Raw genomic sequence first — 22,750 nt, forward strand, 5'->3', positions numbered from 1 at the left:
ACCCTGTGAGACAGAACTTCAGTCTCCATGGCCAATCACTTCTGTCCTCCTTACTGAGAATGGCATTACTTGAGACACTTGTAGGCAATTATAAGGAAATTATGAACTCATTTTACTTAGGTCACCAACAGTCATGAAATGATCATGATTTCTGAGAACTTCTCATGTAGGTTATATCTGAACTGTGGTGAAAGACTAGTGATGAAAGATTCTGTATCCCCTTACCAATTCTCAGAAACATCCAGTTATACTAGTTTAACATTAAGAAAAGGAGGACTTGTGGCACCTTAGAGACGAACAAATTTATTTGAGCATACGCTTTCGTGAGCTACAGCTAACTTTGCTTTGTTTTTACTAGAACTAACTTTGCTTAATTTATGACAGCTGACAAGATCACAGCCCATGACATATTTTTAGGCTCTGTGGGGTACTGTACCTAAATAGCAATGTTGACGTTTGTCCGAGATAATAGGAGGCATTATTAAGACATATCTTTACACACTTAGAGGACTGATTCCCCATGCAATTTGGGAAATTTCCTCTATTTAGTAAGGCCAGGGGTGGGGGAAAGAACAAGAATAACTTTCTCTTTCTTAAGCAATACAAAAAAAATTTATATCTACACATCCTTTAAAGAACATACAAGGCAGGTAGATAAAGGTCACAAACCTCTGTTGTTACTGGAATAAATCCATAGAATTAAAGTTGTTATTGAAACATTCTCAAACTACTGAAGTCACCAAATAAATAAAAGAAAGATGTTTTGTAAAGATTGCAGAACTTTAAAAGCTTGTTTTTCTCTTTTCATAATTAAATACAGGACAAAAAAGATCAAAGAAAAGGAATACACTGTCTGGTTAAGTTATCACTCTGTTTTAAATTTTGTTTATACCTCACATAAAATGATCCACCTATGATCTCAATGATTTGTATAAAACGGCCAAACCTCAGTCATTTAAATAATTCTTTGTAGGCATCTCTCCCCAACAAGATCAAGGAAAATAGAAGCGGTCAAAAATCTTTAAAAGCACTCAATTAAGGGCCAAAGACATAGAAAGGTTATTGATAACTGCTATTAAGGATTCTCAAGAGTTATGGTAGTGTACTTTGAAAAGACGAGGGAAGTAATGTAATTAACAACTATTACCATGCATTATAAACCACATACAGGACAGGGTGGGGTGAAGGTACTTAGCAAAGTACTATAAACTCAGAATTACTATTTAGATAAGAAAGAAAGAAAGAAAGAAAGAAAGAAAGAAAGAAAGAAAGAAAGAAAGAAAGAAAGAAAGAAAGAAAGAAAGGGGAAGGAATGCATGTAAAGTTCTTGAAAGTATAGACCAAATAAATAACATACTGTAATATATTTACCAAGTAATGATGCAAACTAAAGAAGAATACATTAGACATAAGGAAAGAGACATCATCTGGTATGGAAGTTGTTGAATTTTGAGCTAGAGAACGTTTAATTTAGAGAGAGGAATTTCCCTGGCTTTCCCCACTACAAATAAATTTGTGGCACAAAAATCACTTGTGTAAAACACTTTGTATACAAGAATCCCTGGGTAAATAGTAGCATTAAAACATCAGACAGAGATAAAACCTGACTTTTTAGGGGTGAGTGTGATCTAGTGGTTGAGACTCAAGACTGTTTTTCTATTGCTATCTCTGCCACTACTGTACAACTGTATGCAACTTTGATCAAATCCCTCAGATTACCTATTAGTAACATAGATACACGTTGACAGGTTTCAGAGTAGCAGCCATGTTAGTCTGTATCCGCAAAAAGAAAAGGAGTACTTGTGGCACCGTAGAGACTAACAAATTTATTTGAGCATAAGCTTTCGTGAGCTACAGCTCACTTCATTGGATGCATTCAGTGGAAAATAAAGTGGGGAGATTTCTATACACAGAGAACATGAAACAATGGGTGTTATCATACACACTGTAACAAGAGTGATCAGGTAAGGTGAGCTATTACCAGCAGGAGAGTGGGGTGGGGTGGGGGGGGGGGTTGACCCTTTTGTAGTGATAATCAAGGTGGGCCATTTCCAGGAGTTGACAAGAACATGTGAGGAACAGTAGGGGGGAAATAAACATGGAGAAATAGTTTTACTTTGTGTAATGACACATCCACTCCCAGGCTTTATTCAAGCCTAAGTTAATTGTATCCAGTTTGCAAATTAATTCCAATTCAGCAGTCTCTGATTGGAGTCTGTTTTTGAAGTTTTTTTGTTGAAGAATTGCCACTTTTAGGTCTGTAATCAAGTGACCAAAGAGATTGAAGTGTTCTCTGACGTCTGATTTGTGTCCATTTATTCTTTTATGTAGAGACTGTTACAGACCTAAAAGTGGCAATTCTTCAACAAAAAAACTTCAAAACCAGACTTCAACGAGAGACTGCTGAATTGGAATTAATTTGCAAACTGGATTCAATTAACTTAGGCTTGAATAAAGACTGGGAGTGGATGGGTCATTACACAAAGTAAAACTATTTCCCCATGTTTATTGCCCCCCCACACTGTTCCTCAGATGTTCTTGTCCCCTCATAGGTCATTTTGGGTCAGGTGCCAGCGAGGTTATCCTAGCTTCTTAACCCTTTCCAGGTGAAAGGGTTTTGCCTCTCGCCAGGAGGGATTTTATAGCACTGTATACAGAAAGGTGGTTACCCTTCCCTTTATTTTTCTGACAAACCCAGTTATACTTTTGGACTTCACAAGTTCTTCATGTTGACTGTGCCTATTAATTTCATTGGGTGACCCCTGTTTCCTGTGCTATGTGAAGAGGTGAATAATACTTCCTAATTCACTTTCTCCACACCATTCATGATTTTATAGACCTCTCATATCCCACCTTAATCATTTCTTTTCTAAAGGTGAACAGTCCCATTCTTTTTAATCTCTCCTCATATGGAAACTGTTACATATCCCTAATCATTTCTGTTGCTTTTCTCTGTACTTTCCCTAATTCTAACATATCTTTTTTGAGATGGGAAGAACTGCACGCAGTATTCAAGGTGTGGGCATACCATGGATTTATATAGTGGCATTATGATATTTTCTGTTTTATCATCTATCCTTTCCCTAACAATTGCTAACACTTGAGTGGATGTTTTCAAAGAACTATCCACAATGACCCCAAGATCTCATTCTTCAGTAGTAACTAATTTGGGCCTCATGATTTTGTATGTATACTTGGGAACATGTTTTCCAATGTATATTACTTTGCATTTATAAAAATTTAATTTAATCTACCATTTTGTTGCCCAGTCACCCAGCTTAGTGAGATCCCTTTGCAACTCTTCACAGTTAGCTTTGGATCTAATTATCCTGAATAATTTTGTATCATTCACAAATTTTGCCATATCACTTTAGTCTTATTTCAGTTTTGGGTTTAGTGTGTGGGTGCTGGGTGGTGTTGGTGGCCTGTGCTATACAGGAGGTCAGATCAGATGATCTAGTGGTCCCTTTTGGCCTTAAACTCTATGATTATCTATGAGTTCATTGTAACAAAAATGTTAATGTTTATGACTTCTTGAGGTTCCTTCCAGCCCTACATTTCAATGATTCTTTGTATTATTGTGGAATTGTAAGTAACATCTGTGAAAGTAGAATGAATTATAATTCATTAAAGAAATGCTACTTGAAGGGTTTGTTGAAATATAGTTGTCAGGAAGAGAAACATTAAGGAGTGTGAGACAATGGGTCCTCAAACTAATTAACTTAGAGCTCCTACTGAGCTAGGAGATTGGTAAATGTTAGTATGCAAATAAGATATGTATGTATATTTGTCAGTTTCTGCTTCCTTTTGTCTCTTATGTTAAATTGGCTTTGGCTTATTTGTATAAACAAGTTAGCTTGAGTCTCAGAGAGGGGCTCACATATCTGGGTGCATTGGCAAAGCGCTTTGCTAATAAACAGAGTGGTCTGACAAATTATGTGAGTCCTGAATCTGACTTTGACAATTTGGAGGTTCCACCGAGATGGCAACCATCTTCACTGGGGCCGTGTGACTCCTGACTGTTCTTAGGACTGCCGTGGCAAGCCGGCACCTGGGCATTTGGCCCGAGCGGTCCTCCGCCAGAATGGAAGGGTGCATGACCACAGTGAAGTCTACGCCATTGAACCTGTTGGTTCCCACTCTGTTCTGGTAGGGATCCCGGGATCTGACATCAGGAATCTGGTCAGGTAATTATTTCTGTGTTTTGTCCGGACTGAGGACTGTCTTGTCTCTGTGTCTATCCATCCTCCCTATGGTGTGTTTGAGTCTGGGCGCCATCTCCGTCCGGGGATCGGCTGACCAAAGGGTCCCTGTCCCCACGATCTGAGTGAGTGAAATCTGCACAATCGCAGCCGCACCGCGCCTTGGGTAAAACCGTTGGTGTGAAAACAAGGGCGATTGAGGCAGTAGCCTGTGGGCTCCTTTTGTGTGTTGCACCGGGCATCGCTCTGACAAACCCGACTTTCCTTCTTGTGTGATTGGTGTGTAAAGTCCTCCTGTATGGGTAACCAGATGTCTATGTCGGGACAGTTCCCTAAAGGAACACCGGCTCATTTTATGTATTTTAGGAAGGGTCTGGACTCCTGTAAATTTCTGGAAAAATGGTCTAGGCTAACTCAGGAGAATCCCAAAATTCAGTGGCCACTGTTAGGATCTTGGGACAAAGACCGAGTAGACGTCTTAAAAGCAAACTCGGCCAACCTAAAACTAAATTGGCAAAAGGAGAGGTTGATTGTTTCATGCAGTGGTGGGAAGAGGCAAATCATAGGTGGACAGAATCAAAACTTGCCTCTCTCAAAGATTCTGGCTTCTATCCCACCAGATGCAACTCATTTTACTGTTGTTGATTTGTGCTCTGCTTTCTTTTCCATCCCGGTTCACCCTGACTCCCAGTTCCTGTTTGCCTTTTCTTACAAGGGGCAACAGTACACATGGACCACACTGCCCCAGGGGTATACTGAAAGCCCGTCATATTTTTCCCCAGCATTAGCCTGAGACCTTGCTGACCTTGTTTTCCCGTCCAGGTCCACACTTGTCCAATATATAGATGATCTACTCCTCTGTTCCCCTTCATTGTCTGCCTCTGAAACTGACTCTTTAGTGCTCCTTACTGCCCTAGCAAATAAGGGTCACAAAGCTTCTTGCTCTAAACTACAACTCTGTCAAGCTTCTGTCACATACCTTGGCTTTCTCCTCTCCCAGGGTTCCCATGCACTTTCTCCCACCCGCGTCCAAGCTATCCTTAGCTTTCCCCGACCCCGCTCCCCACGCCAGGTCCAGAAGTTTTTAGTTATGGCTGGATTTTGCAGACAATGAATTCCCCAATATGCCTCCCTTGCAAAACCTCTCCAGGAACTCACTCTTTTCTCTGTGCCTGACCCCATGCCATGGCCCCCTGAGGCCAATTCTGCCTTTGTTTCCCTCAAACAGGGTTTGGCTTCTGCCCCTGCCTTAGGGCTGCCTGACTATTCTAAGCCTTTTACCCTTTTCTGCCACGAACAATCTGGGTGTGCACTTGGAGTTCTCACTCAGATGCACGGAGAAAAGAACTGCCCAGTGGCTTATTTCGCTGCCACTTTAGACCCTGTTGCCCAAGGCTTACCTCCCTGCGTGCTGTGGCTGCTGCAGCGTGCCTAGTCGAAATGTCTGATTCCCTTGTTCTCCGCTCTCCTCTTACCCTCCTGGTCCCTCACTGACCTCACCCTGCTCCAAGACTCTGCCCCAGAAACTGAGAAAGAATCCTGGGTTGCCCAAGGTTGCTCTCTACATCCCGATTCTTTTTGGCGCTCGCCTACTGGTGCCTTTGTAGCCCCTTTTTCACTCTACCCATCTCTGGCCGCCCTGCTACATGGTGTTTCGCATGTCGGAAAGGAGGGGATGGTCTCTGCTGTAACTAGGACAGGATGGTGCCCCCCCCCCCCATTTTAGCTCTTTTGCAGCCTGCCACTGTGCAGCCTGTACCATTTGCCAAAGCCATAATATTGGTAAACCTGTAAAAGTGGCCCAGGGATTCCGGGGTCTGCCTCAAGCACCGTTCTTGCATTGGCAACTTGATTTTCTACAAATGCCTAAGTGTCAACAATATGAATTTATATTGGTTATGGTATGTTTATTCTCTGATTGGATTGAAGCCTTTCCTTGTTGCAAGGCTGACTCACTGTCTGTTGCCAAATGTTTGATAAATTATATTATGCCTGCCAAGGGAATTCCTGCTACTCTGTCCAGTGATCGGGATACACATTTTACTGGACAACTTGTTCAACACCTGGACCGTGTATTGCATATCAAACACCTGTTGCACTGTCCCTACCACCCACAGAGTGCAGGTGCAGTTGAAAGACGAAATGGTGTTGTCATAAATATAAAGGGAAGGGTAAACCCCTTTAAAATCCCTCCTGGCCAGAGGAAAAATCCTCTCACCTGTAAAGGGTTAAGAAGCTAAAGGTAACCTCGCTGGCACCTGACCAAAATGACCAATGAGGAGACAAGATACTTTCAAAAGCTGGGAGGAGGGAGAGAAACAAAGGGTCTGTGTCTGTCTATATGCTGCTTTTGCCAGGGATAGACCAGGAATGGAGTCTTAGAACTTTTAGTAAGTAATCTAGCTAGGTATGTGTTAGATTATGATTTCTTTAAATGGCTGAGAAAAGAACTGTGCTGAATAGAATGACTATTTCTGACTGTGTGTCTTTTTTGTAACTTAAGGTTTTGCCTAGAGGGATTCTCTATGTTTTGAATCTAATAACCCTGTAAGGTATCTACCATCCTGATTTTACAGAGGTGATTCCTTTACTTCTGTTTACTTCTATTTCTATTAAAAGTCTTCTTGTAAGAAAACTGAATGCTTTTTCATTGTTCTCAGATCCAAGGGTCACCTATGCAAATTGGTGAGGATTTTTACCAAACCTTTCCCAGGAAGTGGGGTGCAAGGGTTGGGAGGATTTTGGGGGGAAAGACGTGTCCAAACTACGTTTCCCAGTCAACCCAGTTAGAGTTTGGTGGTGGCAGTGGATATTCCAAGGACAAAGGATAAAATTAATTTGTACCTTGGGGAAGTTTTAACCTAAGCTGGTAAAAGTAAGCTTAGGAGGCTTTCATGCAGGTCCCCACATCTGTACCCTAGAGTTCAGAGTGGGGGAGGAACCTTGACAGGTGTACTTAAGAATAAGCTTGCTAAAATTTTTGACTCTACAGGATTAAGCTGGCCAGTAGCCTTATCATTAGCCCTTATGGACATGAGATCCACTCCATCCCAAAGGCATAAATTAAGTCCCTTTGAAATTGTTATGGGACGCCCTATGCGAGCTATGACTACCATTACTCCCGTTCCAGATTTGAACTTGACTCACAGTGCGCTTCTTCAGTATTGCAAGGGACTAATGCAAGTGTAAGTCACTTCCATTCACAGGTTCGAGCCGCCTGGCCCACAGAACCCACCTCTGACGCTTGCCACAACCTCGAGCCAGGTGATTGGGTCTACGTACAGCACCATCATCGAAAGCACTCCTTGGAGCCCCGGTGGAAGGGTCCTCTTCAGGTACTGCTTACTACACAGACGGCTGTTAAACTATCTGGCATCGCAGCATGGATACATGCTTCACAGTGTAAGAAGGCACCATCCCCAGAGAACCAATCATCACCTCAGGACAATGCAGAGTCAATTTTGACTCCAGAAGAAGACGTAGAGGAACAGTCTGCAATTCCTTACAATCTACGCTCTCGTAAGGGTTGCCAGAAGCAGACGAGAAAAAAAAAAAACCCGGTGGGCATAAAACCGCGGTTCCCTCAGTTGAGGTTGTCAGAACCAGAAGAGCCTTGCCTCCAACATGCGCCTCTGCCTGTTTCTCGGCTGCTGCTATCTTACGGTTTGGGGAGACCACGATGATAATTCTTTTATCCAGCAGCAGGTGTGGATACCTCAGACCCTTAATATTTCTAATTGCTGAGTCTGCAGCCACATCCCAGCCCACTCTCAAACTGGTGTTCCTGTCCTGGCTATCCCACTCAAGTCCCCAAACCTCACTGGAGGGCCTCGTCCGTTTAACAAAATATGGAACAGCAATGACACTTGGGAAGCGGTGGGAATAAATGCATCTAAATGGATAAGTGCGGTGGAGGGAAAAGGTCACTGGTGTTGGTTGTGTAATGGGACAGGGCTGGATCTGGGGAAAAGTCGTTGCCTTCAGCATATTGTGGCCAATGGTGTATGGGATTATTCAAACAAACTTTTTATTCCTAAAAAGTGGCGGGCCGGGTATGGAGATATGAATTTTTTTCTCAATCTGGGATCAAACAGAGAAATCAATCTCATGTTCCCCCTACAGTCATGCAAATAACACCACTCCTCGTAAGGAGAATTACGCTGTACCCTGTGGGGGATACTCCTCCTCCTTTGCAAACACCTATATGACAAATGGGTGCAACCGACCCTTCCCGGCCTTAATAGGCCATCACTGGGTGTGTGGGACCAGAGCTTATACCGCACTACCAGCTAATTGGTCAGGAATCTGTTATCCCGCCCGACTCTTCCCCAATTCCGAGTGCTAGGAACCTTCCCTCGAGAACGCATCCGCAATTTCAGGTGAAAAAGAAGGGACTTAACAGATGCCCAATGGTATGTAAATAACATAAGCCCCTTAACCTGGGAAGAGGCCATTGGTGGTTCCTTCATACCATGAGGGGGAGTAATACACCATGCAAAAAGGCTCCTAAGGTTACAAGCAGTAGTTGAAATAATGGCAAATGAAACCGGAGAAAGTTTAAGAGCCCTGGCCAAAGAAACAGGGGCAATCCGACAGATGGCCCTCCAAAACCGTCAGGCATTGGACATAGTGCTGGCAGCAAAAGGAGGAACTTGTGCTCTCATTGGAAAAGACTGCTGTGTGTATATACCAGACAACACCAATGAGGTAATAGATCATGCTAGCCACTGAGAACAAATCGCATATCTTCCGCACGAAGAGCCAAGTTCTTTATGGAAGTGGCTAAGTAACCTTTTCAATTTCTCTGGCATAGGACACTGGTTGTTTCAGGGAGCCCTAACTCTCCTGTTTGGAATCCTAATAATTTTTGTATGTTTTCAGTTACTTTCCTGTTGTATCCAAAATTGTGTCAGGCATGCTACACAGATAGCTGCCCCAAACCAGAGTGCTAATTTGATGATTTTAAATATCACTGATGAACAAAGAGATAAAGAACAATTGATACGTGGAACCCAGTCATTGTTGGTTATTGCGTAGCTTGACGAAAAGGAGGGATTGTGAAAGTAGAATGAATTATATTGAAATTATAATTCATTAAAGAAATGCTACTTGAAGGGTTTGTTGAAATATAGTTGTCAGGAAGAGAAACATTAAGGAGTGTGAGACAATGGGTCCTCAAACTAATTAACTTAGAGCTCCTACTGAGCTAGGAGATTGGTAAATGTTAGTATGCAAATAAGATATGTATGTATATTTGTCAGTTTCTGCTTCCTTTTGTCTCTTATGTTAAATTGGCTTTGGCTTATTTGTATAAATAAGTTAGCCTGAGTCTCAGAGAAGGGCTCACATATCTGGGTGCATTGGCAAAGCGCTTTGCTAATAAACAGAGTGGTCTGACAAATTATGTGAGTCCTGAATCTGACTTTGACACATCTCTAGAGAGAAGTTCTGACTAATGTAAAACCTGGGAAGCGTTATGAGCTTCAAAGGACTATTTGAAACAATGTGAACTTTTAAAGTTAAGTGGGTTTCCCAGGAAATCTCTAGGGAGAAGTGTATGCAAATGAAAAATCCTACGGTTATGCAAAAACCCAGACTTTTGAAGCTATGCTCTGAGAAGAAACTCACAGTTTACAAATTACTTATCCCAGATTAAAGACCCAGGTTTTATAAAGAGGGGACTAAACTTTTCATGAATGTGCTTCTTCTGAGCTAACAGCTGTTGTGAACTTGTGACCATAGCAAAACCCCTTGGTGGGGTTTGAAGTACTGTTCACCTGCCAGAGGCCTTGGTTGGGAGTTGGAGTGATCTCTGGCAAGCTTATTAGCATGAATGTAGACTCTTTGACTGTTTTAAATATGTTTTCTATGTAATGCTTTTACCTTAAGAATAAATGTGCTTGCTTATAAAGAGCTCTGTGGTAACTTTACTGTGGGCAGTTATACTGTTTATATCCTGAAGTGGGAACATGAGAAATCTCATACTCTTTTACAGCTTTCAGGAAGGGTCAGCAGAAAGCATGATTCAGCTGTTTTTTAAAGGAAAAGCTTGTACATCATATATCCAGGCATGTGCCAGATCCAGCACTAATAAAACATTGCTTATTTCAGAAACCAATAATAAATACAGCAAACAGGATTTTGCTTCTATAGATTTTTTTTTTAAAAACACAGCATCTACTGTCCATCAGTTCAATTAATTCTGCAGTTTTTTAAAAAGAAAATCTTTGTTCTTTTTGTTATCAAAATATCAGTGTAATTCCCTTTAGTGTACTAAAAGCAGACCCTTTAAACATTTACCACAGATTTGATATGGGTATATGTTAATTTACCTATAATAATACGAATGCTTTACTTTTTTTTCTTGTTCTTGGCCAGCACAATTAATTAGGCAAGTAACGCTGTCTTCAAAATAAAGCATCATTGTACATTAGCTTACATCAGCTAAATTGTCCTGTGCAATGATTTAAACAAACAAAAACCTTCAGCAAATTAGAAAGAACAATTCAAATATACATTGCCAAACAGAAAACACTCTTGAACAACTACAAGTTTTAACTCCTGAAATTTAGTGGAATAATCCACTATTTAAGTTCAAAGTCTGAAAAGTTAATGTTAAAAAAGGAAAGTGTGTTATGAATGTGATGAAACAAACAAATAATGTGAAAAGCAGCAATTGGAATTTCAATGGGAATGAACCCATTAAATGCAAAGTAATACAGTGAGGAAAAAATAAATCAAAACAAAGGTATACAATGTTAGGAAAATTTTGGAAAGCAGTAATGGCAGAACAGCATAACATTATAATGTTTGACTTAAGATGGGTGGGCAACCAGGAAGAGGTTGACACACACGGTGTGAATTCAGAGAAGAGCAATAAAAATGATTGTCTAGTGGGATGACTTATCAAAAAAATGAAGATAAATAAATAGGTGTAGCTTGTCTAAATGATTACTAAGGAGGATATAGGAGCCAGGATGGGTAGTAGTGTATACCTATTTGAGGGAGAGAGAGAGAAGAATGATATTGTGGTTAAAGGCACTGCAGTGGGACTCAGGAAAACTGGTTTATTTGACTTGGGCAATTCACTTCATTCCTCTGGGTGATAGTTCTGCATCAGTGAAATGGGAATAATGAAATTTTCCTACCTCATTGGGATGTGTGGAGGATAAATCCATAAATACTTGGGAGGTTATCAGGTGCTTCAGTGATATAAGTCTTCTAATTACCTAGACACTTAAGGCCAGATTTTTAGAGGTATTCAGGCATTACTGCATTCAGCATTGCAACACCTAACTCCTGTAGGAGCCTAAAGCTCATTCTCAAAAAGGATTTAGGCACATAGAAGCCTAAATTCCATTAACAGTCAATTCCTACACACCTGAATACCTTTAAAAATCTGGGTCCAGGGTAATCAATAGGCAGATCACGGGTCAAATCCGGACACCAGATGCTTTTCAATGGACCACAAAATCTTTTTATTTATGTATTATTATTGCAATCATTATTATTACTATTTTTGTATTATTTTCTCTGGAGTCTAGACCTTGACTATACTTTGACCAAGAAATGTGGACTTTCAGAAAATAATTGATCTCTGTCTGGGTCTATAATGATACTCCAAGAGTTTATAAATAGGATGGGATGAAATTCAGCAAAGGAAAATTCAGGATGGTTATCAGGAAACATGCCGAGGAATAGTTTAAATAGTGATCATTTAAAAACTACATTATAAAAAACACTTGAAAACAAGTTGGCAAAGGTAGGGCAATGGGCTATAACTAACAGAGAAATCTTTTCCATCTCTAATTTCAATGACTCCATAAATGCTATAAAAACTATAAACATATGAAGTATTTATTTAAAAATAAATAAATGGGCTTCTTGTCCCACCCACACCCATTTCATTCTCTGCTCCTTCAAGCAAGATCTGGCAGTCTTCATAAGGAGTGCTGTGGCTCCATGAATTAAAGCAATCTTTGCTACTTTGATGAAAGAGTTTTGAGAGTTTGACTCCCCGTTCGGGTATTTTTTATTTTTAAACTTTTGTTTGCCAGGGAGAGGACTGTAACCCCCATGCAGCCACAGACAGTTCAGGAAGTATAGGGCTGCATACAAACAGGAGCAAGGATAATTGCAGAAATAACTGCTCTGATGGTATTCATCTAGCAAGTTCATGCATCCATGAAAATGGGTGCAAGCAATTAAATGTTCCATAGCTTTACTCAAAGAAAGCATGAGGAACATCTCTGAAGTTGGATCTGTTTTATAAGTTAACATAGGAACAAATATTCGCAAGAAATTGATAAAATGTTTGATATTAGTCGAGTTAAAAAACCTGCAAACCTCAAACAACTGGACTTCACAAAATTTTAATTTCCCTTTCAATTACTACAGAAACAATACAAAGCACCTCACTGGTTCTGGACTACATGTTAGAATGGCTGACATTCACAATTAGTGTAAACTTTCCCACTCTTACAGAAACCAGTATACTCCTGATGCTGGAGTTCCAGCGAGTTTATTAGTGGGTTATAATAAAAAGACTAGTTATGACACATCAAGGATTGTCTAATTGTAGATAAATCCAAGACTTAGGCTTGTTTTGCTTCATGCAGTTATGATTTGAAAAACAGCAAAATTCTTTCACCAGACACTTCAGTTTTACTGTCATACCAAAATAGATTTTTAAAACTTTCAAAAACAAAAAACACCAGTGTTAGTTCTGATCAGTTTATCTAAAATGTTAACGTAAGAAAAACAAGGGGGAACCAGTGACCAAATTGTGACTCTTCAGTCACAATTCTGTTTATGTTCTGCTTCTGGGGCCACACAACATTACTACGTTCTGCCCCTTACTCAGGGCTGATTTAAAGGTGGTAATCTTGTCCTATAAGAATAATAGTTAATTCAGTGCTTTTCCTTCATATTTATCATAATCAAATAATGTCATTTACAAAGCACTCCCATTTGTTGTAGAGATGCAAAAATAAATAAAATAATAAAACAGCTATGAATTATTGAATATCATATATACTTACTAGTAATTAAATAAATAATACTAAAAACTGGCAAAACTAATAAAATAATGGCCAGTAAAGCTGAAAGTGTGGTAGACTTTTCCTGGGATACAATACTAAGCAAATCTAAGATAATAAATAAACATATCTGAAATAGATGCCAGCGTGTAGAATTCGATAATCTGAATTCAAACAGCATGATATAAAAACAAATGGCACCACTAGTAGTTCAAGGGAAATATGTAAATCTACATGGGCTTTTATGTTCCTGTTATGATATAAATCAACTTGAAACATTTAATAGTTCAGTTCTCTATTCTGCCACAAGAAAAATTATTTAGACCCCTGCCTTGTTAACCGTCACCACAAATCTCAAAACACAGCAGTAGAAAATCTACAATCCCATTCTTCATATATATGCTTTGCACACTGCTGGCTAAGACTTGGGACTCAGAAGTTGTCCCAGTGCATGTTGGTGTGAATTATGGGGGAAAACGCCACATAAAAAGCTAGAGGACACATGGGGAAGAAAATTAGACATACTAAAATACAACAATTTCTAGAGATCCGACTTCACCAATATGTACAATGTTCCATATCAGCAGATTATATAATTGCACTCAAAACTTAAAACACTACTACTATTTTAAATGAAATTAAATATCAACAACAGAAACAAGAAGAAAAATTGAATATAAAATCCTACACAGTGAGAGTTAGGAATTCTTAATGTTCAAATTGTCCCCTTAGAGACACATCTTGATCATTTATGCAAAGGATTTATTGAGGAAAAAGGGGGAAATGCAAGCAAGCATGGTGTAAGAGAAGAGACTGAATGTCTCTCCTTGCTAAACAAAATAGATGTCATTTTAAAAACAGCTTGCACTAAAATATGGGAGTGGATTAAATTAGGATCAAGTGTTGGACATGCTGGATCTTCTGAAAAATGGGAAATGTAATCTTAGATGTTCATCCTAAATGTCTTGCTGCTGTTTAAATTTTTCAAAGAGAAAATTGGTGGTAATGTATTACTTGGTCATCAAGAAATTATTCAGTATGCAATAGCTAACAGGAACTGTTTTAAATCACTTAAAGTGCACCAACTGGAGAAGCAAAAAAAATTTTGTGCTCACGCTTACCAATTATAGGAATTTACAAGTTGGGTTTCTAAAAAAATTACAATTTTGGGACAAAAGGGTAGTAAACAATCTATGGACATATAACTCATTTGATCCTGCTGAATCTTCTCTAAAAAAAAAAATCTTTGGACAGATGTATCATAGTATGGACGTGTTAAAAAAAAGTAAATATTGTCATTAAAATTATGTGGATTAGAAGGAAATCAACAAAACTTCGTAGACTGAATCAATGAGAGCCAATACAGAATTTCCACCAAACAGAAAAAAATAATTTTTCACACTGAGTAATTTGGAGGGTTGGTAGCAGGTTATGGAGTTGTTCTCCATTAGATTACCAGCCTGAAACAATTTTATTGAATAGTGACAGAAAGTTGCTACCATCTGATCTTGTTTGATATATGTAATCAAAGTGATTGAAATTAATCTTCTCCATATTGCTGATATTACCTGTCACGACTGTTGAGTTCTTGTGCAGTAAGAGGCTTCTAGACAGAAACGTAGACCTTTGGACTCTCTTACAAAGCTGTTGAAACCATTGAAAAAACCTTTGAAAGTTATGAAAGCATTTTATTGCCAGTAGGTACTGAAACACAGCAATATTTTGTTATTGAAAATCTTCCATAAAATTTTTTATCCACATGAGGCGGGATGGTCCCTGAGCCCAAACATCTACATCACAATTTTATAGCCCTGCAGTCCCCACAAGCTCGAGTCAACAGACATAGGCCAGCCATCAATGTTTAACTGCAGTGTAGACATACCCTATGAGGCTGAAACCCTCTAAACCCTTAAGAACCTTAAATCCTAAACAACCATAGAAATGTCTTTTTATTCCCCAGCTCGGAGTTGAGCTATCTTACAAGTAGTAATTGTCTAGAATTCTGTACTATAACTGTTCTATGGATGGAGGACTTCAGTCTACAGTGATGTCAAGTAGGCACCCACTTTTCACAAGAATACTAGTTTGTGAATTTGACTTGTGAATAACAGACACACCCCCTCAATGGGAATCATATAATTCTTGCTATATCCTCTGGTTTTTTTCCCTACCAAATTAACATCCCTTCGGTCTTGTCTAGTCGAAGTCTCAGCCAGCTAATGCCCATTCTTTCCCAAATCTTACCCAGACATTGAATAAGATTGGGTGAGGGAGAGGTAAAGCCTTGTATCAAGACTCATCATAGTACTGAAAAACCATAGCCCAGTCTCCAGACTAATGCACTGAAAAACTCTCTATACACTTTACACAAGAGGGGTGATGGAATGGAACCCTGCAGAATTCCACATGACAGCAGCCTCAGAGGGGAGGAGCAGTTTCCCAATACTAATCTTGGAAAACAATCCACAAAAAAGAAACAGAGGCATCTTTTGGTTCAAAAGTCTTTGCATTAGAAGGCTCTCTCATGTCAGGCTTAAAGATGGCATAATGAGAGCTCTATTCATGGGAAAACAGCTTTCAGAACTAATGAACCTAAATCAGTAGTTTTCAACCTGTGGTCCATGGACCCCTGGGTCTGCAGACTACGTCCAAGGGCCCAGAAAAGGTTGTTGTTACCATAGAACAGTGGTTATCAACCTGTGGTCCACGGACCCCTGGGCATCCACAGACTATGTCTAAGATTTTCAAAAGGGTCCACACCTACATTTGAAATTTTTTAGGAGTCCACATTAGAAAAGGTTGACAACCACTGACCTAGCTACTACACGAGCTTCCTTAACTACACAGTGGCTGCTCTTTACCCCAAGTGGCACTTCAGTGCATCCACCTACTTTTAAATACCGCATGTGGCTGTTTCTGAGCTGACATTCAGTCAGCTAAGGAGGAATTTTAAGTGGGACTGTACAACCTAAAAAGTAAATCTGCTGGGTTGACAGTCTTGCAGTGGAGCTGAGCCTGGAGAAGAGAAAATGCCCACTGTGATGAAAAATTCCTAGCTCCAGCCAAACAAGAATTGGGAAGCATCATATTGACTTCCTCTGGGTACATCTTGCTTCCCAATACATCAATCTGAAGTGGGAGCTGGAGACAGAAGAAAAGTTTTATATTTCATTATCACTCTTCTAAGCCATTGAGTGTCCTCTCTCCAACCTTTTTAATTTTTTTGTGTTTTAAGTTTAGTAACTTAAAACACCCGTGTTTTCTCATCCAGACTTTTTTTTGCAGGTGATTTATCTACAATGTAAAATAATTGTTTTTAATATCCCATTCCCCCCTCTTCCCAAAAATGTTTTTCAACTTAGATAATATGAGGAGTTAACAATTTAATATGGTTTGAGTATGCTCTTGAAATGGGAAGCAGATAAAGGAATTACAGGAATGCTTTACTCTAAATCATTATGGCATCTGTCATCAATATAATCTTGAACATTATTACATACAGTAGTGCTTCACATAAGGTCCTATTTGGTAAATGAATAAAAGAAAAATATATTGTGGTAATATCAAATTAATTAAGCTTTTATGCCCATATTGCTAAGGCTCAAAATGTATGTGATCTTCCCTTTCCCTCTCTTCATGCAAATACAGTATTTGTTGGCAAACTCTGGGTAATTCTTTCTAATTTATCTCCTCAAAAGAAATGCCTCAATGCAGTGTTTCCTAAATTTTTCAGGAAACTGTACGAGATTGGGTCTGAGCCAATGCTGACTGAAATCAATGGGAAGGCTTTCAGATGACCTCTGTTTGTTTATGGGTAAAACCCCTAAATGACAGAAATCATCTCAGAGAGGCCCGGCTCATCTTTGAAGTTATGGCATGAAGAGGAAATATAGAGTAGCAGTCACTAAAGCTGAAGCACCAGTAATAGCACCCCTACCGGTGGTTGGAAACCACGGTTTTAATGTTCTGTTTAATGTTACAAGGCTTTAGTCAGATCCCACTTGGCCAACAGCCAAGACTAAGAATGAACCCTAAAAAAATAAAAGAGAATATTTTCAAAATTAGGATATTCAGTAAAATATATTTCAGCAAGGGGATTATGCTGATGATGGGTTCTACTCGATAACAATGCAAAGCAGTGTGGACCAATGCATATTCAATTTCATTATCTGAGTCAGATGCCACCCTCAGAAGGCTGATTTTCTTTTTTGGTGGTTCGGGTTCTGTAGTTTCCGCATCAGAGTGTTGCTCTTTTAAGATTTCTGACACCATGCTCCACACCTTGTCTCGATCATTTTTTGGAAGGCACTTCAGATTCTTAAATCTTGGGTCGAGTGTTGTAGTTGTCTTTAGAAATCTTACATTGCAGATTTGACAAAATGCAAAGAAGATACCAGTGAAATTGTTCTTAAAATGAACCACATGTGCTGGGTCAACAGCTGTGACTGCTACAAAATGAAATATATGGCAGAATGCAGGTAAAACAGAGCCGGGGATATACAATTCTCCCCCAAAGAGTTCAGTCACAAATTTAATTAACACATTTTTTTTTAACGAGCATCATCAGCATGGAAGCATGTCCTCTGGAAAGGTGGCCAAAGTACAAAGATGCAAACGAATGTTTAGCATATATGGCACATAAATACCTTGCAATGCCGGCTACAAAAGTAGGAGTGTTGCCAGCAGATTGAGGGAAGTGATTATTCCCCTCTATTTGGCACTGGTGAGGCCACATCCGGAGTATTGCATCCAGTTTTGGACCCCCCACTACAGAAATTGTGGACAAACTGGAGAAAGTCCAGTGGAGGACAACGAAAATTATTAGGGGGCTGGGGCACATGACTTATGAGGTGAGGCTGAGGGAACTGGGCTTATTTAGTCTGCAGAAGAGAAGAGTGAGGTGGGATTTGATAGCAGCTTGAAGTGGGGTTCCAAGGAGGATGGAGCTAGGCTGTTTTCAGTGGTGGCAGATGACAGAACAAAGAGCAATGGTCTCAAGTTGCCGTGGGGGAGGGTTAGGTTGTATATCAGGAAAAACTATTTCACAAGGAGGATGGTGAAGCTCTGGAATGGGTTACCTAGTGAGGTGGTGGAATCTCCATCCTTAGAGGTTTTAAATGGCTGATTTGACAAAGTCCTGGCTGGGATGATTTAGTTGGGATTGGTCCTGCTTGAGCAGGAGGTTGGACTAGATGACCTCTTGAGATCTCTTCCAACCCTAATGTTCTATGATTCTAAGAAGAGGGCAGCATTATCTCCTGTAAATTTACACAAACTTGTTTGGCTTAGCCATTCGCTGAATGAGGAGGACTGAGTGGACTTGTAGGCTCTGAAGTTTTACATAGTTTTGTTTTTGTGCTTTTTTTGAATTACAACACAGAATAAAATACATATGAAAATGTACAAAAACATCCAAAACATTTAATAAATTTCAATTCTATTGTTTAACAGTGTGATTTAACCTGCAATTAATAGCGATTAATTTTTTTAATCGCGCTTAATTTTTTTGAGTTAAGTGTGTGAGTTAACTGTGATTAATTGACAGCCCTAATATATATTATAAACACATAACAATCATGTATAAATACATGCATAAGATGGAAATAACAAAAATAACATAATTCAGTGTTCATTATTTGCAAAACTTTTGAAAAAAACCATGGAGGCACATAGAGGTTGTGCAGGGCATCAATTATTAAATGACTAAATAGATAGGTAAGTGAGAACATAACCTCTGAGTATTGGGAACTAATATATACTAAATTGAAGTAGTATGCAATAGTTTTGTGTGCAACCAGACATCCTCCTATATTTTCCAGTTGTTTCTATTAGACAGTCATTTTCCCCCATTAATGTTGTAGTAAAGAGCTCACTAAGCCAGTCTATGTATGAGGGAGGAATTACAGATTTCATTTTCTTCAAATAATTCTTTGGGCTACTTGAATACTCACTGCCATGCATTTCTTAATGTTAAGTGGTAATACCAAGTCATCTAGCACTCCTAAAATACACAAGTATGGAGATGGAAAAATAGTGACACTAAGTTTTTGAGAGAGCAATGAATATGGTTTTTCAGACCACATGCTTTTTTTTTTTTTTTGACAGATACACAGGGTGTGCAAAAGTTTAGCATGTGGCTGTTTGCATTTCTAACATTCGCTGGGCATTGCCTATCTAGAAAAACAAATGTTTCATAGTTCAGTAGCACCTGTTAAATATCTTGCTCTGGAACAATCACAAGGATAAAGAGTATCTGATGTATCTTTACATTAAGCCAGATAGCCTTACTATCTCAACTGAAATGTGGAAGGGTCATTTCTTTTTCCCATTTTTCTTTGAGACTGAGACTGAGAGTGCTGCAAAGCATTAATTCACCTGTAAGCTATTCCTATAAAGAGACTTTTCCCCTATATTTCTTAATGTGTTCCTCAAGAGGTCAGAGAGTTGAAACAAATCAATTGTCCCCTAGCCTTGAATGAATCCTTGAGCATAGCCTCTGAAAGAAGGAACTGTGAGACAGTGGCAGCTGGTATTAGTTCCACATTACTCCTGGGGGAATTCTGCACACAGAATTTTATGTTTCCCTGAAGAACTGAGGCTGCAGGCCCCCACGCTCTGCAGAGCCTAGCTTTTCAGCTGACAGTGAGCGGAGCACCCAGTCTGGTGGGGGATGGAGGCTCTGCACGCTCTGGCTGACAGGCTTGATCCTCATCAAGGATCAAGGGATCCTTGATCCTCATCAGGGACAGGAGAGGGTCTGGGAGACCCGGCTCTGGTAAATGGTGAGGAAGGGCAGGGCGGCACCATACTTCGTCCCCTGATAGGACAGTAAAGAAGCTGTGGAGAGAGGATGCAAGTGTATGGGCCAGGAGTGCTCCATGGCTGGGTTCTTGGGGGAGGAGGATGCGGGTGTCTCAGCTAGGGGTACCCCATGACTGGGCTCTGGGAAGACAAGGTGCAGGTGTCTGGGTTGGGGAGTGCTCTGTGGCTGGGCTCTGATGGGAGAGAAGTATAGATGTTGGGCTCTGGGGGTGCCCCGCAGATGGGCTCTGGGGGTGATGGAGTGCAAGTGTCTGGGCTCTGGGGTGCCCTGCAGCTGGGATCTGGGGGGAGGAAGCGCAGATGTCTGGACTTGGGGGTGCCCCATAGCTGGATTCTGGGGGGAGGGGGTTTGGGTGTCTTTGCTGGGGAATGTTCTGCAGCTGAGCTCTGGTGGGAGAAGGGTGCAGATATTTGGTCTCTGGGGGGCCCCATGCAGCCCCCCAAGTAGCACTGAACTGGAACTAGGCTGTTGTAGAGGTTTCTTTATACTCCCGGGGAAAATTTTTGTGTGTATGTCTGTATTGTTGATTACTTGTTGACAGGTACTTTGAAATAAATTACCCAAATAATTGAAGCTAGAGTGATACTTTTGTTATTTTGATTTTAAAAAAGCAGATTTTTGCAGAATTTTAAAATATTGTGCACAGAATTTTTCATTTTTTTGGCACAAAATTCTCCCAGGAATAACCAAAGGAGGCCAGTCTATCATCTTGCATTATATACTTAATTTCATTAATCCTTTTTCTATCCAAATTGTCTTAAGTGCGGAGTTGGCCTTGACTCTGAGACACAGGTAATCCTGCAATGGTATGAGAAATGAGAGAGTTCATTATTGTCTTGTCTTTTTTTTTTTTTTTTAAATCAGCATTCCAGGAAACAATCGTTAGTACTTATTTGTGACTGTGCAAAAGATCATCTATGATTCTATTAAGTGTCATATTCTGGTGTCTCTTACATACTGAAAATTTCTCACCTTCGATAATGATTTAAATGAAGTAATAAGGTGATAAGCGAGTATAAGAAGAACAAAGCTTAAGAAGGCCAGTGGTTTCTGAAAAATATTAGAAAGTTTGCATTTTTCTCCAAAACTTAATTTTCACTTGAAAAATATGATACTTCCTTTCTTTCCACTTGTATGACTTCCCTCATAGACTTCTTAGCAACATGAAGCCCATGACAACAGCATGGTGTCTTTTAAAGCACTTGTACCACAGCAAATAATATTGCAATATCTAATAGCTATCGCAGCCTCTTTGCTAGGACCCTACTGCTCCGTAAATCAAATTATACATACTCCTTCTTAAGAATGTTCCAAAATGCACTGTGTTATAGTATGTGCCAAGTTTCCAGTCAGATGCACCTTGGGTCTATCAGAAAGGCTGCCTTAATTGATGGGCTTGGAAAACTTTCTCAGCCAATGTAAAGGAACACTTGTTGAAGGGAGAGCCTTCATTTTCAGAACTTACACTTTTGAAAGTGTGGGTGCACTTTCAAGAAATGAGGATCTCTTATGGAGCTCTCATTAATGACAATGGGAGCTATGTGCAAAGAACAAAAAAGGAGAATTCCTCACCCCCACTTTGTGAAATACTCCAAAGAAGGCACACTAGGGCAGATTGCGCCCTTAACAACATCTCCACCGTCATGAAACAGAGGGATCAGGGTCAAAAAGTATCCAGTTGAGCTGCCTCCAGGAATGCTTGTAGGCTTGGCTACCAGCACTCTCTTCTGGACTGATGAATTCCCTGGGCACGAGACTGTATTTCAAACTCCATTACTGTGCATGTTCTCGACTAATGATGGACAAATTCCACAACATTCAGAGTCTGAGTTTGGTTTCAGAAAGCATCTTAAAGGCCAGATGCTTATCTGAACTTAACCAACTTTCTGACTCTACAAAATTCATTTGATCATCTCAAGAGACTTGTGTTTCTATGAGTTTTGCAGTGCTTCCTGCTTCTGCTTGGGCTTGAAGTACCATTCAGACTTTCGGACCAACCTGGAAATTGGAGATGCATGACTAATCTAATCGCCTTTTATGATGAGATTACTGGTTCTGTGGATGAAGGGAAAGCAGTGGATGTATTGTTTCTTGACTTTTGCAAAGCTTTTGACACGGTCTCCCACAGTATTCTTGTCAGCAAGTTAAGGAAGTATGGGCTGGATGAATGCACTATAAGGTGGGTAGAAAGCTGGCTAGATTGTCGGGCTCAACGGGTAGTGATCAATGGCTCCATGTCTAGTTGGCAGCCGGTATCAAGTGGAGTGCCCCAAGGGTCGGTCCTGGGGCCGGTTTTGTTCAATATCTTCATAAATGATCTGGAAGATTGTGTGGATTGCACTCTCAGCAAATTTGCAGATGATACTAAACTGGGAGGAGTGGTAGATACACTGGAGGGGAGGGATAGGATACAGAAGGACCTAGACAAATTGGAGGATTGGGCCAAAAGAAATCTGATGAGGTTCAATAAGGATAAGTGCAGGGTCCTGCACTTAGGATGGAAGAATCCAATGCACAGCTACAGACTAGGGACCGAATGGCTAGGCAGCAGTTCTGCGGAAAAGGACCTAGGGGTGACAGTGGACGAGAAGCTGGATATGAGTCAGCAGTGTGCCCTTGTTGCCAAGAAGGCCAATGGCATTTTGGGATGTATAAGTAGGGGCATAGCCAGCAGATCGAGGGACGTG

At 40.2% G+C, this 22,750-nt stretch overlaps 1 protein-coding gene across 2 annotated transcripts in view; it reads right to left on the reverse strand.

The window, feature by feature from the left end:
• Positions 1–22,750, reverse strand: part of FBXL17 (F-box and leucine rich repeat protein 17) — a 497,308-nt gene that overhangs the window by 190,175 nt on the left and 284,383 nt on the right. The gene's annotated exons all lie outside the window — the stretch shown is intronic.

Source organism: Caretta caretta, chromosome 5, assembly GCF_965140235.1.
Source record: "Caretta caretta isolate rCarCar2 chromosome 5, rCarCar1.hap1, whole genome shotgun sequence".
NCBI lineage: Eukaryota > Metazoa > Chordata > Testudines > Cheloniidae > Caretta > Caretta caretta.